We start from the raw sequence: 18,003 nt of genomic DNA on the forward strand, positions 1-18,003 counted from the left end.
TCACCTACCAACAAAGCCAAACTTCAAATGTAGAGGTAGATTTCAGGAGGTCTCAATTATGAAACCTATCTCGAAACAGTTATAAAGTGTCACTGATTCATAGAATTGAACCCCATTAAGCCCATCCCATCACAGTGGATAAGATTTAAAGCAATGAAAATTAACAATCAGTAATCGACATTTCATTATATAGGCATGTCCATTATCTGTATATTTTTTGTCTAGTTTCCCTTGATTAAAATAAAATGGGTGCATATAGTGAGTTTTAGAAGATCTTTGTTGCGATACTGTGAAAAAACATGTTTCTTTATGAGGCATTTGAAATTGGAATATGTAAGTGCTTCTTCCCTTGGATTTGATATTCCTAGCTATTTAAAAATATTTGAAATTGTGGTATTCCAGGGAGTCTTGGCTAGAAGAGTTCCCTGGATTGATTTTCCATCTGTTCTCAGGGGCGTAACTTGGTCAGTAAGACTGGTGGTGGGGTGGTGAGCTTCAGATTTTCAGAATATCACACTGCCATATCATGTTAATCATTATTAGAGAAGCAGCGCATGAGGTGGGCTTAAAGGCCAAGAGTGCAGATTGTGAAGGGGTACTTAAAACAGTATTTTGTAAAATAACCATGTTTTAAGACCTTCAAAACAGAGACAAGAGTGTGTTTTTTTCAATATAAATCTTTTTATTAACACAAAAAGGAGAAACATCACATGGCCGTGGGAATAATGCAACATGAACCATAGATTGTATACATTTGAGGATAAATAATAACACAGTTTTGGGTCATCATCGTCGTCTCTGATCGTTGACCCGAAGAGGATTGTGGGACACAAGTTCATTACACATAGTATGAACAGTTATAAACAGTGCCAGTTGGTTGTGCAACACTTCTGTCCTCCTGAGTTGTAACCATAGTGCAAAGCCTATAGTATTGTCTCGTTATCTCGTGCTCTTGGAGCCGTACATGGGCTGCCTCTGTATATATTCCAACTTCCTCACACCCTCTCCCACTTTCTGGGGCATCCTCTGCTCTCGTACACTGATCTCTCTGCCACCATGCACCAATCCATATCTCCCTTTCAGTCGTTTAGGAAGGGAGATGACGTTGCCCCCCACTTTTGCGCGATATTATGCTTAGCTACCATCATGCTTAACATTACCCACATTTGGTCTGCTCGTGTCAAGTCTGTGGCTTCCCAGATATTGAGCAGGCATCATTTGGCCGATAATCTTAAAGTAGTATTAGTGACTTCACTAATACATGCCAGCCCCTCATTCCAATATGTTTGGACCATTGGGCATTCCCACAAGATGTGAAAGAAGGCACCCAACCGGCCACAACCCGAAGGCACCCCATGTCCATTTTCTGCCCATTTTAAACCGCGTGGTGCAGGAGAAGTAGACTCTGTGGAGGATTTTTAGCTGTATTAACCGGAAGCGAAGTCTCACAGCAACCACTCACGGTGAGGCGAGAGCCTCAGCCCAGTCCTCCTCCTGTAGGTCATCTAGGTCTGCGTCCCAGCGTTGTCGGAGCTGGGCCAGCGTGACTGGGGAATAGTTTATGAGTTTGCGATATGTAAATGAGGTTGCCTTGGTGGAAAAGCGCTCTTCCAACAATCTATCCTCCAGAGGAGATGATTCTGGCAAGGCTTCATCTGCCAGAAGAGCGTGACGCATCTGTAGGTAGCGAAAAGCCTCAGATGGGGCTAGTTCATATGTACTTTGTAGCCCCGTGAATGGGATTACCCCCCTGGTTTTACATATATCTCCCACTGTGGAGATCCCTATCAGATCCCACCTATTGAAACCTTGTCATCGAGCCATCGTGCCCAAGAGTTCCGAGTCCCATAGGGAGGTAGCGTGTGTGAGTCGTCTCTCCCACCCCAGTGTCCGTAGGGTAGAATGCAAGAGGGCGACCGTTAGGGCTGTTGGTCTTTCCAAGGATAAGTGATGTGGACTAGTATATAGCGCACAATTATACCCCCAGGCTGGAGGACCAGGTGATCCATGCGATAAGCAGGATCGTCCCTGGGATGATGGGCCCAGTAGTTGACTGTTATCAATTGGGCTGCTGCTCAGTACATTTGCAAATCAGGAAGGGCGATCCCCCTTCCTACCAACCCCGGGTCAACTTTGACAAAGCTATACGAGGTGAATCTCCATCCCAGATTTTGGGAAGGGGGAATTCTGCAGGATGTAAAGGAAGCGGGGCAAAGCCATCATCTTAAACAGCCCCGCCCTGCCCAGCAAGGAGAATGGGAGGGATCTCCAGTGTCAAACATTCACTTTTGAGAAGAGTGTGTTTTTTTGTCTGAGTATTTCAAAATTCCAGGTGAAATCCGACAAACACCTTACGATACCCGATTGAAAGATCCTGTACTAACCTATGGTTTTTAATACATTTATTAGGGCGGTGTTACACCCCAAATACCACCACAAAAGCTACACCCTGTCTGCTCTCTTCATTCTAAACCAGTACTTTAATAGAGCATCATTTGCTGAGCGATTAGGCCAAATTCTAGTCAATTTGAGCTTCCCTGGATGATTGGGAAGGCTAAAGATTAATCTAAATAGTTTGCTTTGCTCCAAGTTTAACCATAAATTAATTTTACCTGGAAAAGCTTCCAAACTGTAAGTTAGTGTCAGTATACACTTGGCTTTTATAACCTTTAAAAGTGGTGACCTAGATGGACCATCAACGTTTTTAGACAGACAATTTTCGTAGTGAACATCTCAGTGCTGCTGCTTTGTGTTTTTTATTGCTTGGAGGTGTGCTTTATGATCACCATTTTTGTGAAGAGTGACTCAAAGGCATGTGTAGGGGCTTACAGTTTCAATGATTTGGCCCACTATATTCCAATTTGTACCCTTTACCTTTCTTGGGCCAAGAGATAATACTTTTTTTCCATAACAGATCTCTAGTTGGTTTTGTGCACAATAACGGTATAGATTCTTTAGTGTATTGTAGGCCAATTCGAGTATGATCAAGGAGGGCTGTTTTGTCCACATATTGTATTATGTTTACTTAGAATCCGTTCAACTTGGGTGGACAAGCTCTTGAAATGGTTAACATAGCCTCAATGCCAAAGATGTAAAGAATAATAGGAGAGTGCCAGGAAACAACCCTTCTTTCGGCCTTTATTTACCAAGATATCTTTAGTGATACAAATGTTTTCACCTAGTGTTATTAGAATCCAGCTGTTTGAATATGGCCTACTAATAGCATTAAACAGTTTGTCAAGGATTCCCCGTCTTCGGAGTTTGGCCCGCAGAAGATCTCTGATGATACAATCAAATGCTTTTTGAAACCTACAAAGCAGACATACAGTTGGCTGTGAGCGCTAGTTTCTTTGTGTGCTTACAAACTAATTGCCAGGTTAATAATGTGCTGCAATTAGTTGAGAACCCCGTCTTGAACCATGGAATTATGTTCTTTTCTTCTGCTTAGGTTTTCAGATCTTCTAGTCTTAGTGGCCACCGCCAGGAGTCATCGCCAGCCATTTCCAGCGCCGCCGCATAACGGGACTACGAATCCTGGCAGCACCAGCGGCAGTGCACACCACGCACGCGCGAACAGCGTCAGGGGGCGCATTTAAACAGCGTCAAGGCCGGCGGAGCGGGCGGAACTCACCTGATCTTTAACGCCGCCATCGCCAGGAGTCATACCGAGCAGAAGGTTGTGCCGCCACCGCCAGGAGTCATCGCCAGCCATTTCCAGCGCCACCGCATAACGGGACTACCAATCCCGGCAGCACCAGCGGCGGCGCACACCACGCACGCGCGAACAGCACCAGGGGGCGCATTTAAACAGCGTCAAGGCCCGCTACGCGGGGCGTGTGCCGGGCTAAGCCCGGGCAAAGGGCGGGCCGTCTGTGGCCGTCCGGGGCAGACCGTGGCTCGGCTGGGCCACACCCTTTGGCATCTACTACAGGTAACCTGATCTATGTTATTGCCATTCCAATTCTGTGAAAGTGGTGCTTAATATATTTCGAACACACGTAAATCATAAAGGTTGGGCAAAACTACACCGATGGCTACTCGTTCCAACGCAAAATCAAAAGCTCAACCAAAAACCCCTTTACCAAGCCTGACAGCAATAGACAGGATGTTACAAAAAACTATAGGGGTAGTTGTTAATGCGATTGAGAGCACTGAGAGGCGGCGGTCACTACCTCCTAGTTTGTGTTTGCAAACTCAACAGAACCAAGACTCTGAAGTACATCCAAATATTGCGCTGAGCATGCCGTATTCGCGAGAATCAATTCTTATGGCTTCATATGCGGATTTTCCTGTTAAGGACTCTAACTGTGTTATTATGTCGCAAACTACACCTCCCGATGAGTTTATGAGACGGGAAAATAGGCTATCTCTTACTCCCAATTTAGGGTTAAATGAGGAGCCTCCAAGTATTATTAATGTGTCTGATCACTTGGAGGAGCCAATTAATTGTGTAAATAATGACACTAACACAGTGGGATCAACACACAATGCGATCCCCCTACAAGGAATACAAGGGAAATGTTTAAAAACAAAAGCTGTACAGAATAGGAACTCACGTAAAAGGGGGAAACCAAAAGGTAACCATAAGAAATCTGTACCAATTTCCCTAAAGGAAAAAGGGGAGAAAAGTAAGCCACAAAGTAGTATTGAAACCATTAGCCATGATGATAAGCCCACTACACAAGATGGAATTACATTGACAGATCTGGAAGACTTTATGATAAAAATTGAGCAGTTAATGAAGTCTTTTGCACTGCCAATCGTAGGAAGATTAAAAGTACTTGTTGAAAAAGTTGAGGGTTTAGAAAAACAGGGGGTAGGTAATACAGAAACACTGGAATATTTGAGTACACTAATTAGACCTATAGCTGCATCTATTATTAACAAATCAGATGACGTTGCTATCAGTGTTTCAAACCCACCAGAACCCACAATTTTAGCGCCAAGGTGTGATAAGGGTTGTGTACCCTATATCTCACCTACGGGGGCAAATTTGTTAAAACATAGGGATTTTGGATGTAAAGGAACTGAGAGAGAGAAAGGTAAGGGACCCATAGGGAAGGAGGGAATGACAGATTCGAATGTGATTAATCGAAATAAGGCTCTAAACACATATGATAAGGCCAGGGCCAAAAAAATACATATTGATCTCCCCCCAGTCAGTTCCTTACACAGTAGTGCTGGCAAAGGTACCAGAGCTGAGCAATGGAAAGGAGGAAAATTATCAAGAACTTAAGAACAAGGTAATGCATTGGCTGAACTACAACAGACCTTTACCTGGGCAAACATGTGTGGAAATTCTAAATGTTAGGAGAGTACATTGGATTGGTCAGAGGCATAAAGATTTACCAGGAGATTGTATTATTGTAAATCTAAGAGATAGAAGAGCGGTGAGTTTTATATGTCATTGGGAACCTAATTATGATACTAGCAGAATTCAAACTGTAGACCTGACCTATTTCTATCCACAAATGAATCCAAGGAGAGCTAATACGTGGTATCATGGGGAGCATAGGTTTGGACATAGAGGCAATGTCAGCCCAAATTTTGATATCCCTTTAGCAAATAGATTTCATATCTTGCAAGGGTTAGAAGATATTGACTGACTAAAGGGGGACCACAGACCCATTGATCTGATCTCCAGTGAATGGAATGAGCTTGAGGACCGAGGGTTGCAAAGTACCATCAAAGACACTGAGATAGTTAAGGTGATTGATATCAGAAAGAGGCAAGGCCTCGTGTGTCAGCAGAGCCCACAAATTGAGGTACCTCGTGAGGAAATAACATATTCAAATATTAATAATGATTTAGTGGTTGATCAGTCTAGTGGGGAGGTATGGTCTTTTCTGAGTTGGAATATTGCAGGGTTGAGATCTAAATTGGGCAATGAAAATTGGGAAAAATTGACAAGTAATTATGATGTGATAAGCCTCCAGGAAACCTGGACAACTGAACCTGTGCATATCAATGGATTTAAAACCTATTTCTCCCCAGCAGTAAGCTCACCTTATGGTAGGGCCAAAGGAGGTTTGTGCACCTACGTTTCAAATCAGTTAGTAAATATAAAAATTGAGTTAGTTTTTAATAATATATATTTTCACATTATAAGGATCACAATTAATAAAGGTTTTTTTTTAGTGTTGGTTAATTTTTATAATAATATTCAAGGAGAAGACTCAGATGATGTTTTTAGATTATTAGGAAGTAACATCACTTCCACTAAAGGGAGGAGGTCAAAGGACATTTGTATTATTTGGGCTGGAGATTTTAATTGCACAATATGCAGAAATGCAGAGTGGGATATGTGGGGTAAAATTGGATAGAGACATTGGCTTTAGTCATTTTGAACATTCCAGACGGGGGGATTATCTAAATGAACTTATATTTGAGAATGACATGGACTTTGTAAACAGGTTGACTAGTCCAGAAGTCCCCTTTTTACCAACGTTTAATGGCAGAGGGGCAAACACAACCATCGATTATGCCATAATGACTTCTAGTCACAGGGATATGATACAGAATTATAGTATTCTGGATTGCCCGCTTAGCGACCACTTCCCTCTAAGTTTTAAATTAAGTTTGAGATCTAAAAAATATCGTGGTAGGGCCAAATCTAAAGTTATAATAGATAATATTATTATGGTCCGTAAAAATGGATATGCGCTAAAGTGGACAAAAATTTCCCCAGTTGACTTTCAGGAGAAATTAATAAAAAGCATGTTGCCCCAATTTTATGTATGTACCGATGAGAATGCCAATGATTCTGATGTCATTAATAATTTTTTGATGATTATTGACCAAACAAGAAAGTTATTATGGGTCGGTACTAAAGGTGGGAATATAAAGCAGAAGGGGTGGTTTGACTCTGAATGTACAAAGGCATACTCCAGTCTAAAGCAGGCATTACATGCTACGGAGAAAGACATTGGCCTAATTAGAAACTGTAGGAATGTCTATAAGCAAACCCTTAAAAATAGGAAAAATGCTTTAAAGATTGAAGCATGGGATGCTTTATGTGACGCTTCGTTAAGTAAAGACTCTGCTTTATTTTGGAAAGTTGTTAATGCCCCTTTTTTAAATTACAGTAATACAGACCCACTAGATGTGGCAATTACAGAGAGCGAGTGGGTTGAACCCTTTGCTAAGCTGTATTCCAACGCACAAGATAAGAGGGAATGTGCTAATGAGAAAACTCAAATGGGAGCATGTACTCACACTAGTAGCATACTTGTGCCCGAAATAACTGTACTCTGCGTGGTGTCAATGACAGTAATTTTATATTTGTAATCTTGTTTTTTGTACTTTTATGGTTATTCTGTTATAATAACTGAATAAAGTTTACTTGAACTTGAACTAGTGGTATGAAATATTTTAACTCTGCATCCCCATAGGGCACCAAGTCTATAATTGGTTTGATTTTGTTTGTTGCCCTTTTTTATGAAGTTGACATTAATGTGAACCTTGCCAGGACATAGGAACATATCCTGTATTTAAGCACCTCTCAAATATATTTTTCTGAGTTTCAAGCCAATACTCTGGTTTTAATTTAAAAACTGCAGACAGGATACAGTTTGACCTGGCGCTGCATAATTTTTGCTCTTCTTTATTATTCTGGATATCAGTTGTGTGGTTGCCCATTCAACTTTCGAGAGATGCATGGCTACTTGACTAGTTGGATCAGTGGCAGGTGAATCGAGGCCCATGTGGATATAGGTGAACTATGTGTGTTTTTATAATATATTGTTAGTTCGTCATTTTGTTCACCGTAGACCTATATGAAGTTTACACAATTGATTCATAGAGTTGCCGTAACTGTATTTATATCTGATATTTTATTGACATGGGTACAGAAGTACATGACATTTCTAGTTCTGCATTCCTTGTATGAGTCTAGCCATTGTTAATCTTTATATGAGAGCCTGGCATATCAAAAATATTTTGATACAGGTGTCAGAGGAGCCTTCATTTAAGAGGCAAGTTGGCATTATTATTTGCTTGTTTGATCTTTCTAGTTTTGTTTATAAGTTCTCCCTTCTTGTTTCGTAGCTCCAGTGTCTACCATACTTTTTATGACTCTTTAGTGGGAAAAAAGTTTTTCTTTCTATCCTTAAGGTTTAAAATGGTCAATTAATTTAATCCATAATACGGGCCGTAGTGACCTTCTTTCCCAGCCACTGACAACAGGAATGTTGTGAGGTTTGGTACAGTGGTTGATGACTATTTTTTCATTTTATTTTCCATGGTTGAGGACTATTTGATTTGTATTAATTTGTGTATTCCTGCGATTGCCCTCAGAGGTTTTGTAGAAGGAATAACATGGTCAAATATAACCAAGGACATAGTTTGCAATACGTGGTCGCTTCTAGCTGGGGTTGTATTTAAAAACTAGTAAAGCAGTTAACTAGTTCGATGGAAGCAATTGTACAATCTAATTCTGCTTTCCTTCTTTTTTGCTTGATGTAGGTGTGCCATCTACAATACACCCATTGGTTAATCTCAAATTAATTTCAAAGAGTAACCGAATAATTTCCCAGCATATCCTTTCTCTGAAATAGGATTGATTTAGTTTGAATAATCCAAAATTGGTATTGTTCATGAAGTGTGGCATTTTCTGGGCCTTTAGACATGAGATTAATATTAAAATCTCCTATTAATACTATAGCGCCAATGTAATATCCTATATTGTAGTTGATACTGCTTATATTAAGTCAGCAATTTTTTGTGGCTTCTTTTTTCCTCCATGCTGCACATATATATTTAACATTATTAAGAATGCAAAGCTGATTGTTTTCTTTAAATTCTCACTGTAATTGATAATAACCATGGTAGACCTGTATCCATTTTTTCCAATATTAATTAGAGTCTTGTTGTTACCAGGGTTGACAGTCCCCCAGATGGTCTTCCTTTAACTGCTTTTCTTGTTGCAAGGCTCTAGAAAATTTCAAAGCAAGGGAGGTGTTCATTTTCCAGGTTTTTTGGAGACCTACTACGTCTAAATTTGAAATAAATTATTGCGTTCTCGTGGTTGGTAAATTGTATCCATCAAGGTATACTTGAGGAGCTTACCTTTATCTGGTTAATGATTTCCTAATCTTTATTCCACGACAAAACGTTAGGAACTGGGGTTTTGTCTAGATGGTTTCCAGGGAAATTCTTCTGAGAGTCAATTTTTAAGATTTCGCCTAGACAGCGCATGTGATGTCTCTGCAAGACATTTTCTTTACATACAGTGGGCTTACAGCCCATTGACAGCTTACCATTTGTAAGCTTTAGTGTCGCTCTCATTTCCTTCATCCGCGTTTGTCACTGAAGGCGTGCGTCATGCCCTCTTCTTGTGTTTGGCCCTCCCCTAGAGCATGGACCAAGTACCTGTGTCCATCCACTGCTCTCATTTTTGTTTTTTGAAACCGTTTATTACAGAATCCAAAAAATATACAAAGATGGGCCTACAACCTTCAGGCCGGCCGCTAGCAAACAGGAGGAGCATGTAATACAGACAATAGAACGCACGCTGCGGCAAAAGGGAATTCACAGGAGTTGAAAGAGGCGTTGGCAGCCACACCTTCCGGACCCCACATGACGGTTTCATTTTTATATAAATAACAACAAAAAAAGCAAGTCCACAAGGCAACCCACAGTCGGAAACAACAGCATGTGCTCCCCTAGGGGGGGGGACCCCACTGATTCATAGGAATATCGAGGGCACTGCTCTCATTTTTGGAACTTCTTTTTTCTTTGTATTCAAGCACTCCAAATGAGTGCTTGTGATTTCAACCCGTCTCCCATATGCCTGTCTATGTAGCTTCTATATCCTGTGGTAAGGGAGCAGTATCCTTTGGACCAAATTGTATTCAACCATTCTACACACCTCATTCAAACTGATTTTACCTTCCATTAAATCTTATTCACACTTGGGAAGATTATGCCATATATTACCCAAAGATAATCAAAACACTTAAAATTATACAAAAATATTAATCGATTTATTAATTAAAAAGTCAAGAAATCACAATATGGTTAAAAAGAGAAAAATATATGTGTATTACACAGTTTATTGCTTTACTAGTCAGCAGTGTTCTCGTAAGCTCAATACACAATCACAAAATACTGGCTGGATAGTTATAAACGGTGTTAGAAAAAACAAAGAGAGTACATTGCACAGACAAATACAATATATCATTTACGTGGTACACATCCGTATAGCAGCGATAACTGCACTCTGCACCACTCAATGCCACTGGACTCTACGCCACTCTATGCCACGCCACTCCACACAGTGCCCCTCTACCCCACTCCACTCAATGCCACACTACTCTACGCCCTTTCACACTATGCCACTCCAAGCCACTATACTCCACTCCACACCACTTTACACCATGCCACCTGTCGTCGCGCCATTCTACGCCACCCACTGCACTCTAAGCTACTCCACTGTATGCCACTCTACTCTATGTCACATTACGCCATGCCACTCCACTCCACTCTGCTGTACAACATGGCTAAAAGACATTGGCAAAACCAATAGCTCTCACATAGGCAAAACCTATTGGCTTTGCCAATGCTTGTTAAAGAGATGCTGCTGGCCATGACCAGCACTCTTTGTTGCGGAGTTGATTTTTTATTGGGATAGCATTGTCGGTTTCAAGGGCAATTTTGACTTATTGTATACTCCATATCTAAATGTGCTATTTACCGGACCTTCTAAGGATGGGTAAATTGTTTTGCAAGCGCATCTTGTTTTGTCATCTTTAGATGTAAAGTTACTTCTCCAACTAACATAAAGCCAGGAGACAGACATACCCTCCTCCCTGCTCTCCCTACTTGATACAATTACCCGCCAAGGAAGGGAAAAAAAGAGCTGTGGGTCATGCTGACATGCAAGAAGAAATAAGAGGGGTGACAAGCCACCATTTGAAAGAGGATTTAGTGACAGGGCCGCAGCAGTACCACATTATGTGTGGCTGGAGGTTTTGTGTGGGGTATGCTGTGGTTCGGAGAGATATGCCAGTTTGGAAACAGTAGCAAGGTATGCTTTTGCACGACACAAAAAGAAATAGGACAGAGACCAAAACATGCATTTTTTTCCACAGAAACCAGCTTGGAAAGTCAGTGTGGAAAACAGACTTGTCTGTATCACTTCAGTTATTTTGTGCACTTTTAAGCATACTAACTTCCCCACTTCATGTTTGAATGGTTATGCCAGCAAAGTATTTTTGTGTTGTACTGTAAAATGTAGGTTTTCCCAGTGCTGTGCCACCACACTTCAAGCCATCCTGCTAGGTCCTACAAATCTGTCTTCATACTGTTTCTCCACAAATCCTGGTGGAAAATGGGCAGGGTTCTTTGACCCCCAATCACAGTTCCTCCGAATGCATCTTCAGTACTTTGTGGTAAATAAAATTCCTTTACCGGGACTTAATTTGATACAGAAACATAATAAAATAGCTCAGTAAAATGAGAGGCAGAATCCGTGGTATTAGAGGTTCGGAATGGGCTTTATTCCAATGGTCGATTATAATCGGTTGCTCCAAGTTCCATCACCACGGGAGTTCAGGAAGTGAAGTACATACTTTATTGACAAGAAGTGATTTTTATAGAACATACATTACAATGAAGCAAATGCAGTAGGCGTAACAATTGATAAGGAAAATGACGATTCATATGCGTAACCGAAAATGGGTGTAATAAGGAGTAAAAAGGAACATAATTGGTTATGATGTCACATATAGGTGGATCTATAAGATAATACTTGGCATAGATGCGCGCGCAGCAGCATGACGTGTAATTTACGTGCAACTAGGGGGTGAAGGGGACTTGACGTTTAGCTCTACATGTGGAGACAAAAAGTCTAGGGGGTCAAGTCAACCTAATCCCAAATCATATCTAACATCCTATGTTTAAAGAACTATGTTATCCACAAAAGAAGGACTCTCGGACAGAATCTATTCTACACTGACTGTGCGTGCGTGTACAAGCGTCTAAGTGTCTACACTGAATGCGAGGGGGTAGGAATATTCCATGGTAACAGGGCTATGAATTACTTGCATGAGGACAGAGAAGCCGAGCCTTTGCTCAGTAGCTGGAAGAATGTTTACTTAATTTGCTAGACAGGAATGCATCGGCTAAGGAGTGAAGCAGATAATTCGAAGGTGAAATACAGTTCTTGGCAGAGAATAGGCTGATGTCAGGCTTCGTGAGCCGCGCAGAGAATGAGACAAAGTTCATGGTCACAGATGCAGGCTCAGACTCGAGTTTTCAGAGGCAGAAGGCAAGAGGAGTTTGATGACAGAATCAGGGCCTACTTGCCTGGACTGTAAAATGGCATAAGTGAACCATACAAAGTCGGTGGCCTATCATATTTAGGAATGGAATATCCGGCCTATTCATGGCGGATCTGACAGAGGACATGTTGACGGTGGACGCACATGTGTTTGTGTCTTCATAACTGGAACTGGAGGGAACATACATGTACTTGTGACATGCACATAGAACCGTTGGGGTCCAAGATAGGGGACATAACTGATCAGAAAAATCCATATTTCCACATTCCCTCCTTGTCCCCTACTTGCCCGTTAAGAGATATCAATCTTCATCAATCCATTGATCTGTTCATATAACATCATTTGTTCTTCTTTCTTCTTCCGTGACGAATGAAATCTTGGTGGTGGAATACACGATGTGGCACACAGACCACAAATCGCTGGTCCACATTGTAGACATAGACAGCAACTGAATAGTATGAGAAGGCCAATACCTAGGAAGGATAAAACTCTCCATCCCCAGGCTGATATCACACTCCAAAACCAACTGGACCAAGTCCAAGTGCCTGGGTTCTGGTGTATCTGGTTTACAATCTTATGAAGGCGAGTGATGGCTTTATATACTGATGGCGAATTTTCTGGTATGAATACGCAGCAGCTTGATCCGATGACCCTACAAGCTCCGCCCCTATCAGCTAGGATGACGTCAAGGACAAGACGATTTTGAAGCACAACAATCCGCATAGCAGACTGCTCTTCTGTTAAATTGCCTAAGGCGGAAATAGTCTCATTCACTACTGCTTCAAGGGTTCTAGTTAATCTACGTATCAGCTTACTATTAGTAACAGTACCTATATAGGGAAAGATGCCTTTATTAAAATCTACATACTTGTCCCATGCCGTCTCAGTGTAATCGACAATGGGGAGATCTCTCCGCTCTCTATTGTGTACTAAATGAATATTTCTGTAATAATCAGGAGGAGCTAGGAAAACAGGTGGCAAAAGGAATGCAATGTAGCAGGTACCATCCCAATCTAGAGGTAGACGCATATATGTAGTCTGACCACATATAAAGTAGGAGTGGCGATAAGCTCTAAATGAAGATTTGCCTTGATCACTGAATTCTACTATAGTAGTGCATTTACTATGGCCCATATGTATGGAACCAACCTTTCTTACACACAATTCACCCTTTACTGGGAATACTGGCATGGTGGGTAAGACTAGTTCAACTTCGGATTCGACATTTAGAATCATGAGATTAGGTGTAAAATTACCTAATCCATATACTTCATTTTCTAGATCAGTTCCTGTTCCTTTGGGGCGACCCTCCTTGTCAGGGTAGCAGACCTTGAGTAAAACTAGGTTCAGGTTTCCCCATACCCAATGATCTTGGTAAACTGCTGTGTCTGAGTCTATGGAATTGATTAAACTAAACCATGCTCCACAGGAGCCATTATGTGTAAACGGATGTGGAAAGAAAGGCAGGACTCCTTCATAATTCTGATAGGGAGGGAGCCGGCCACACACCCAACAATTAGTGGCATTACTAGTCTGATGGGAATGATGTAACATACTAATGAAAGTGTTATTGCGCAGCGCAAGTCTATAAGACAATTCATGCGGAGGTAAATCACTAAAAGAATGTTCAGTAGTAACATTGTAAACATGTCTAGAAATAGGGTAATATATGTGCAACAATATACTTGCAGTAATTATTAAAAGACTCAAGAAAAACAAGATTAATAATGTCACTATGCAGTGGCTACGCAGTGATTTACAATACGCCTGTCGTTTCAACATTTTCCGGGTGTTTTCTCTACTCAGGTCCAAGGGATACATGTCAGAGACAATTCAACCGCTTCACCTTGGAGAGGACTTAAACAATCAAATTGCTGGACTGGTTGGGCCTAAGCTTTAGTTTATAGTGTACTTGAATGAATCCAGCCTTTCCTGCCTTCAATCTTCACGGCTGTTCTTGTGGTCAGCAGGACCAACTTGGGTGACTTCCACCTGGGCTCCAGCTGAGTCTTTCGGTCGAAATTCCTCACAAGTACGAGGTCCCCCGGAACTACGTCATGGGGTTTCACCTCAGTGTTGTCGGGAAAGGCTGCAGCTACCTGTGAACGACAAGATTGTAGTGCAGACATCAAGGAAGCCAAGTAATCTGTCAGCATATTACAGTCAACATCAGTTATTTTGTGTGGTATGGGCGTCCCCCACATATTTGGTGGTCTGCCGAAGATCACCTCATACGGGGATAGCCCTGTTCGAGAGTGTGCTACCATTCTCATGTAAAAGAGTGCAACGGGTAAGGCTACTACCCAGTCGACACCTTTCTCTCTGCATATTTTGGACAATCTGATTTTCAGTATCTGGTTATGTCTTTCTACGAGACCTGCTGCCTCGGGGTGTCGGACACAGTGGAATTTCCACTGATATCCTAACAGGAGTGAAACATGTTTCATTAATTCGGATGAGAACGGCTGGCCGTTATCTGAGTGAACAACACGTGGTAAACCGTATCGTGGGAAGAATTCTCGAACCAACTGTTTGGCAGTAGTCGGGGCAGTGTAATCTGAAACCGGGTATGCCTCTGTCCAACGGGACAGAGCGCAGACAACTACGAGAACATATTTGAATCCTCGACATCGTTCCATCTGGATATAGTCCATCTGGAGTACTTCAAAAGGGTGATTAGGAGGATGAAATCCACCCTGTTCTACGGGAACGCTTTTTCCTGGGTTAAACTGGCAAAAAATCATACAGGTACGGACCTTTTGTTTGGCTGCTGCTCGTAAATGTTTATTGAACCAAATGTGTTGAATGCTGTCTAGCATAGCTTTTTCTCCGAGATGTGCTGGACTATGTGTAGTGTTAATTATAACTTGGACCATTGAATCAGGAAGGAACCATACAGACTTTTCCTTCATCATCCATCCTTGGTCCGTTTGGATCCCTCCTAATTCAGTCCATTTCTTTATTTCGTCTGGTGTAGCATGTGTCTGTATGTCAATTACGTCAAGAGTAGGATCTTTAACTGTCATACAATGTGTCGGTATCAGGACTATTGTCTTTGTCATGTCGGGGGTTTGAGTTTGAGCAGTCTGTTTAGCTGTTCTGTCGGCTAGATCATTGCCTTGGGAAATGATATCAGTAACCTTCGTATGAGCCTTACATTTCATAATTGATATTGCAGTGGGTAGATGTATTGCATCTAATAAGGCATGAATGAGGGGTCCGTGCTGAATGTGGGCACCGTGGGAAGTTAAATAACCTCTCTCTCACCACAGCACGCCGAAGTCATGTACAACTCCGAATGCATAACGTGAATCAGTGTATATGTTGACTTTTTTATTCGTGGCTTGAATACAGGCTTGTGTCAGAGCGATGAGCTCTGCTGCTTGAGCGGACAAGGTATTTATACGATTAGTTTCAATGATTTCAGTGTCTGTTGTGACTGCATAAGCGGCCACTAACTCTCCTGTACTTGTTCTCATACATGAACCATCTACATACAACGTCAGGTCTGGATCTGACAATGGGACATCGGTTAAGTCTTGTCTGGGTTTCGTCGTTATTGTAATAACTTCAATACAGTCATGGGCTAGTGGGTCTGTTCCGGTTACTGGCAACAGTGTGGCAGGATTCAATGTGTTACAGCGTCTGATTTCTATATGTGGCTGAAACAATGTAAGTTCGTACCCTGTAAGTCGCGCTATAGTCAAGTGTTGTGTTTGCGTTCTATTTACAAGAACCTCTACTGCGTGTGGTACTTGAACTGTCAATGGATGTCCTAACACTATGGCGTCGCTCTGTCTTATTGCTAAAGCTGTCGCTGCCACTGATTTTAGGCACGCAGGCAAAGCCTGAGCTACGGGATCTAATGTACTAGAAAAATAAGCACATGGTTTGTGTGCTCCTGCTTGTTCCTGTGTGAGTACTGACAAGGCAGTGCCTTCGCGTTCTGTAACAAAAAGTGTAAACTGTTTTCTGTAACATGGTGTTGCTAAAACAGGTGCTTGACATAAAGCTTTCTTTAGGCTTTCAAAAGCTTGTGTATGTTCCTGAGTCCAAGGGAGAACAGTCGATGTGGCTGCCTCCTGTGTTGTTAACTGAATGAGTGGTTTTGCTAGAAATGCGTACTGAGGGATCCACTGCCTGCAATATGACGTGAGGCCTATGAAAGCCCGCACCTCCTTTTGTGTCTTGGGTATTGGCATGTTAGGTATTAACTGAATGCGGTCGGGTGTAAGCTGCCTTCCCTCCTTGGACAGCGAGTGTCCAAGATAAATAACTCGCTGGACACAGAATTGCAGCTTAGAAGGGGACACCTTGTGCCCCTTTTCGGCTAGAAATTGTAAAACTGTCAGTGATGCTTTTTCACATTCCGGTTCGCTTCTCGCGGTGATCAGCAGATCATCGACATATTGAAGCAGAGCAGTGTTAACTGGCATGTGGATACTGTCTAGTTCTCGCTTCAGTGCTTGGCTATAGATGCTGGGGCTTTCTGTAAATCCTTGAGGTGCGCGTGAGAATTTAAAGCTACGCCCATTTAAACTAAATCCGAACAAATATTGGCTTTCCGGATCTATTGGGACGCTGAAAAAGGCATTCTTGAGATCAATTACAGTAAAGAATGTTGCTTCGGAATCAATAGCTGTCAGTAATGACGAGATATCTGGGACCACAGGGAATTGTGGCACAATGCATTTGTTTAACTCGCGCAGATCAATAACCAATCGATAGACTGGCGGGGCCTTCGGATCTGTTCGTTTAAGAATCGGAATTATCGGTGAATTACATACATTGGAGTCTGTTTCCACAACTACTCCTTGGGCAATGAGCTCGTCAATGATTTGTAGTAAAGCCACTACAGCATCTGGTGGTAACTTGTATTGTCGCATTCGTGGTAGCACCACTCCTGCCTTTAATGTGACTCGATATGGTGTAATATTCATGCAACCAACATCAGTAGGGCCTTGTGCCCATAGATGTGTAGGTAAAGTCTGCAGTCGGGGATCCATGTCTCTAGACACATAGTGACCTTTAAAATCACGTAAAAACAACCTTACTCCTTCCGGAGAACAACATATTATGGCTCCTAGAGCTTTCAGTGTTTTTATTCCTAACAAGTTTTCTGGACATGATTTAGTAAGCAATAAATCTGTGGTTCGGGTCAGAGGTCCTATCGTAAGTGGAAGTGGCTGTGACACTTCATTAACAATAGGTTTTCCTGAAAAACCAAGGGAAATATTCTGAGAGCCTGAGAGGGGTGCCCCTGGAACTTCACTACGTTTTATAGTTGTTCGACTTGCCCCTGTATCAAGTAAAAATTTTCTATCTTGGCCTAATAATTCACTATGTACATAAGGTCCTTCTTGATCTACTGGGATTTCAATAAGGGGTAAGTCAACTTCCCTCTCTAGGCTTTTTCATGCGTAACGCTGATACTCAGGATATTCATACTGTGCGGTCTGATACATTTGTCGTGTTGTTGTCTGTGTGGCAGCAACAGGCAACGGTGGTGCAGCTGGCACAAACTGTATTGGCTGTTGTGCGGCTGGCATGGCCTGTGCATGCTGCGGAGCTCCTTGTTCATTCTGATCTTGTCTGAGTGGCCGTGGTCTTTCTTGTGTTTTACCTATGGCGATATTATGTTTTAAAACTGGACAATCGTGTACGTAATGACCTGGCTTTTTGCAATAATTGCATGTCCCTTTTACAGGTCCTGCTGAATCGG

General features: G+C 42.0%; 1 protein-coding gene across 5 annotated transcripts in view; it reads right to left on the reverse strand.

Annotated features, from left to right (window-relative positions):
* SPIDR (scaffold protein involved in DNA repair) overlaps nucleotides 1-18,003 on the reverse strand; it is a 2,139,604-nt gene that overhangs the window by 1,455,421 nt on the left and 666,180 nt on the right. The window lies entirely within an intron of this gene.

This window comes from Triturus cristatus, chromosome 5_1, assembly GCF_964204655.1.
Source record: "Triturus cristatus chromosome 5_1, aTriCri1.1, whole genome shotgun sequence".
In the NCBI taxonomy this organism is placed as follows: domain Eukaryota; kingdom Metazoa; phylum Chordata; class Amphibia; order Caudata; family Salamandridae; genus Triturus; species Triturus cristatus.